This window comes from Pundamilia nyererei, unplaced genomic scaffold (assembly GCF_000239375.1).
Source record: "Pundamilia nyererei isolate P.nyererei 1_Seehausen unplaced genomic scaffold, PunNye1.0 scaffold00027, whole genome shotgun sequence".
NCBI classification, from domain to species: Eukaryota; Metazoa; Chordata; class Actinopteri; order Cichliformes; family Cichlidae; genus Pundamilia; species Pundamilia nyererei.
Window position 1 is genome coordinate 4,937,586 of NW_005187428.1, and position 5,936 is coordinate 4,943,521.

Sequence of the window (5,936 nt, forward strand, 5' to 3'; positions counted from 1 at the left end):
TAGTGCTGTGTGCTTTTCAGTAACATTGTCATTGCTATTGATACACGTTTGTTGTTGCTGTGGTTTCTCTGCTGTTTTTTTTTTCACCATGTGTTGAAGCAGATTCTCAGCATTTTTTCTCTCTCTTCCTTTCTCTCGCTCCCCCCTCCTCCTCTTTCTGTTAACTTTCTCCTCAACTTCACTTTTTTTCCTCTTCTGTTCCCTGGTTTTGTCTGTTATGGTTGTAATAATGCAAAATGAAAAAAATCCTAATAAAGTAATAATAAAATATGACTGTCAAGTGGACAATTATAGTGAATAATAATATATATATGTTCCACTTGTGAAACTAAATGGGTTTGGCATTTTATTGGCTTTCAGACAACAATTATGATAGCTACACTTCTGGATAGGACAGTGTGATGTCCCTTTTTATAGTCTCATTGTGGAAGGCTAAAGGATTCAGCAAAAGTAAATAAAGTAAATAAAGTAAACCTTATTATTATTTCTAACTTGTATAATTTTATATATGCGTTTTTCAGCATAATTCCATCTTAAAATTTGTCCATCATCAGAAGACTATACTTCAAAATACTGCTTGCAAATATAATATGCATTTGTAAAATCTTCCTGCTGCAACCTGCAGTGAACTGCTTAGCACAAGCACATCCACACAAGTGTCAATTTGCTCTCCAGTAATCCTAATCTTCAAGGCACTGGGCCAACATCCAACCACTCTAAGCAAACATCAAGACGAAGGTTTCTCCAATCTACCCCCATCACACACATTATATAGACTCAAACACTGTTTCTAGACCATTTTCAACACACACACACACACACACACACACACACACACACACACACACACACACACACACACACACACACACACAAAACTGGGGTGTTGCAACCACACTCACAGCTGGGCACTGAGCCAGTTATACCTTCTGTATATGCTGTTTTTTTAGTTTTTTAGCTCTTCCTGCAGAAGCCCCGATAACATCTATCACCACAGTGGAAAGGGAGAGGTGAGGGTGGATGCGAATACAGTGTAAAAGACCATTATTTGTAGCAGATATCCAAGGACAGACATGGCGTGAGACAGGAGATATATATTATTTTTACAAGTTATGCCTCCAAAACCAATGTCTCCTAAAACTTGATGAAAAGAACGCATGCAGATTACATGTTGTAGACACAAATTATGTGATGAGTATGATCCTCTACCACAAATGATGTGACAATAGTTCAAGTTAGACTTCCCACTGCCTTGTTGGCCACATGTAATGGTTTGCAAAACTAAAACAACTATGATTAAGGCTGAGGTTACGAAGGGAAAGCTTAAATTTCACCCATACTGACATGAGGAGGAATTCAAACCTGGGTTCTTTGTCTTAGAGGGAAGAGTCGAGCCACTGTTTTAAACCAGCTGCATGCTTCTTTCGGAAGGCTTTGCCAACATATGCGAGCAACCGCAAACCACCACAATTAAGTAATTGCACTTGGTATGCAAAAATGTGACAGTGAAACGTCAAGGTCGTTGGCAGTGCACATGGCCCAATCACCTCCTTGTCTGACACCTTCATAAACACACATTCAAATAACTACTGTGTTCAAACACACAAAAAAGCATTTATCCTACACAAAGTGAACATATAGTAGGATTCTAGCTCTAAACTATCATAATAAGCTTTACTGCATCTTCTAGCAGTTATAACTTATTGCACAGTTATCACTGGACATGGATCAAAAGTGTTACAAAAAACAAAATTTTTAGACTAAGATTAATAGAACAAGAATGTGTGACTTTCTGCAAACAATACATACATACCCACAGAAACAAAATTGTGTATTTGTTACTGTGAAAAGCATACTGGAGCCCATCAGAAAATCTGTTTGATGAATGAACAGTATATGAAATCCCCTCCCACCACATCTGCTTTCCAATGTTTGAATTTCCCCTCTAAACCCCACACACTCTTTCATCTGTCACTTTTCATGTGAACAAACGCTATCAATACCCTCCAGAATGCACTGTCTGTATATTTCAGTTCACTTTGTGATGACTGGCTTTTTACTTTGCCTTTTTTTATGGCATACCTCAGCCTTTACTTAGTTCACAGGCTTCTAAAGGTCTTTTAAGTAATATATAACAATTTCAAATCAGTGTAATTTCGCCTCCAAAATAGCTCTAATGGAAGCTCGCCAAATACAGAATGTGGTTAAGAATTGCATTTTGTATACAAACAGACCCACAGGACAGCATAAGCATTCAACATTTACTGAATTTTGCTTAGAAATTACATGACTTATGAAACTGTGATGACGTTTAAACCTGAAAACTTGGGAAGTTTCTTTTTTGAGTGTAAGACCGAGAGACAGAGGGAAACAAAGAGGGGGAATGTACTCAAAAGTTATCCTGTGTGTTTGCCTGTTGACTTTTGAATGTAGGTGCCTGCTGGAAATTCTCCATCTGCTTATATTACTCGTGTTTCAGAGCTGTAAATCTGTCGGAGTCACTTTGTGGGGACCCGCCTTCTGCTTACAACACAAATCCTTAAATTTAGGGTTAAAAGTCTGGCTGTAGACTAGAGGTAGGGTTATAACATAGCCAAGTTGTGGTATGGTTAGGATTAAGTTAAGGCAACGTGATGTCCTCTGAAGTGATGGAAACACAGCTGGGTGTGTGTGGGTTGTGTTGATGCATGTAACCACAGTTTGTAATTTGACCTTCCATATATTCAGTGTGGTGCTTTCCTCCTCCTACTCTCTGATGTAAAGCTGATTAGACTGTAGCCACACTTCCGTTCTTCTCTATTTGGACATGCCAAAAGCTGCTAATTATAGACTGACCCTGACAGTACTGCTTCATGGTCAGCTGCTGCCCTCCCACTCAATATACAGGGCCTACTCATTACATATAGGAAGTACCTCACGCTCAGGGTCAAAAACACCCACACTGTTTCCACCAGTGATTCTGAAGTTTGAGAGGTGTGGACATACATATATATATGTGCATCATATTTGTTTAATGAAAACCTGCACAAATAAATTTAACTATTTCACAAAAAGGACAGTGCAGCATCATTCAGGGCACAAAGGCATCTTGTTAAGACGACAACATATTTTGCTTCTGCATTAAATCCGTGCCTATTATAGATTATCGATGTCACATCTATAATCTCTTCTCAGCCACTTGTGCTGGCTATTTTGTAACTGCTATATAGATTCAAGTCTAAATTAAGTTTAAACCTTCATCTTTGAAGGAATCATTCCCACAGAATCATAACACGAGCGTCCATGAGATGCTTCCAGGCCCACAAATTTACATCAGTATTCGGTGGTGTATCGGGTGCAAATTATTACAAACTATATCATAAATCAAACTATATTGTATGCAAGTTTGATAATGAGTTCAAAGTAAATAAAAATAAAAACTGAATATTTCTTAAATGAGAAAGACATTGAGCAGGGTGGTGACTGAAGAAGGCTCCATCCACTTTACCTCTAGCCAGCCTGGCATCAGCCAGCCATGTTCACAACCACATGATGACTAAACTAAAATTAAAGTGGCAGTGATCGCATGCAGCTCTCCACATCTGTCTGAAGACTCCCTAACTAACTGTAGACCACTGGAGCCAGAGTGGAGCCCTCCCCAGACAGAGCTGCCCTGGGGCAAATGTGCTTCATGTTCCACCAGCCTCCCCAAAACAGCAATTTTGGTTCTTTGAGGTTGTTTTGGCAGACTTACTTAAAAGACATTGGCCATGAAGTATCAAAGGGAATTTTTTGTTGCCCAGAATGCTCTTTATGTGACATGATGGCAATAAAAATCTCAAAATACTGCATGTCACAACACAAAAAAAAAAAAGAAAATATTGTGCTACTGTGATTTACTGAAAAAGCAGGGGAAAGCTCTTTGTAAGCATTACTTTAAAATATTGCATTTTTAGACAATACGTGTCATCAAATTAAAGAAAAAAACGTATGCTTTTCTTTCTTTTTTTGCACATTGCCAAGTTTCATAGAGTTTGATGAATTTCTAGTTGCTGAGTGAGAACATTTGTTTTTAATCAAGTGTCCACTTAAGCAGTAGGTTAGCATCTTAGAGCCCGTGCCACCCTCTCATTAAAATCATTTGCTGAATTTGGGCTATAAAAGCAAATGTAGCAATTGCTGGCATGAGGCTTCAATTAGAGTTACAACTAGAGGAGCTGCATGGGGGGATTTTCCTTTTTGTGGATGTGTATGTGCTCAGCATGCAGTCAAAGGAAGTGCTGTGACATGTCTGCCACGATTTTATATATCATCAAAATGTCTGTATTCATCTGTAAGAGACAGTAGAAGAAATATGATTAATATCCTGTGATAACTGATCATGCTGCAGCTTGATCTTGGTTTCTTCTTTCCACCTGTGGACAACTTGCAAGTTGAAACATGAGCCAGTTTCCTGTTTTATTTTACCTCAGTGACATGTCTGTGATCAGTATGCTAATATATGCATATGAATGTACATTCTGGCATATGCAGTAAAATTTGCTATATATGCCAGTAATAATTTACTTCATATTTACTGTCAGATTTGGCAGTCTTTACTTATTAGTTAAATAATAATTTCTGCTTGAGTGCAGTAAATCCTGCTGAGTGTTCTTTGGATTCAATAGTAAGACTGTGGACGCTGACTAGTTTTTATTTGGGAATGGAAGCTGTTAGTTGTAGTTGTAGTTGTCAAAATGACCCATTTTAAAATTTTTGCATCTACAATTTTATAGTAATTTTATCTTATTTATTTTTAATGTTATTTATAGCGAGAAAAAATTATCAACCAAAAATCCCTGAACACAAGGAAAAAAGAAAACCTTACTTTAAATCTGCTCTCTAAAGAATTAAACTGGAATAATATTCAATGCATCAGCACATTAAATAGTTAAAAACATCTTTGTTAATTTTAGGAACAGCTGTATGGCCCTAGGCTCTACAAGAAAAAACACAGTCCATGTCTCCTGTTGTCTCCAGGGTACTGAATCACATCCAGACTGCATTGGCAGCTAAAATAGTGACTACAGAAGAATATGGTGATAATAAGAAAAGAGTAAATGGAGAGAAGAGATAAAATTGATGAAGACAGTTCATGAGTTATTTATACACATTATGTGTTATTCAATTGTATGAATTCAGACAATTGAACAATAGAGTAATGTCACAAGCGGAAAGTTTAAAACATAAGAAAAGTTGCAATTTTTCTTTGGGTGTTATTAATCCAGATATTTAAGACTTATAGAAATATGGTTTATAGTGTGATAAATATGGAAATAATGGATAATTTATATCTTTTCACCTGGAATTCCCAGGATGGCAGTATAATCATGGATGAATTTATTTAAGTACTAAACAGAGGAACAGACAACTATTAACAGATACACACTTAGAGCCAGTTTAACTTTAGCATTTAACCTAACAACCATGTCTTTGGACTGTGGGAGGAAACCAGTGTACCCACAGGAAAGCCAGCAAACTCTATGCAGAAAGGCCCCAGCCAACCAATAAGTTCAAACCCAGAACTGCTGTCAGGCAACAGTGCTAACCCACACCACCAACCAAATAAGGCAAAAATAAAATCCACAAACCGCCAGGCAGCTCACAAATACATACAATGCATCCTTTGGTACTGGTGCCATAGATCAGGATATGGAAAAAGTGAGACGGGTCTCACTATCTATTCATCGCTTGTGGACAAGTGTTACATGTGGACACAGGCTTTCAATTACAGCCAGTGTTGGGAAGGTTACTTTTAAAATGTATTCCATTACAGAATACAGAATACATGCCCCAAAATGTATTCTGTAACGTATTCCATTACGTTACTCAATGACAGTAACGTATTCTGAATACTTTGGATTACTTAATATATTATCATGCTTTTTACAACAACGTGAATGTACTATTGCTGTGTG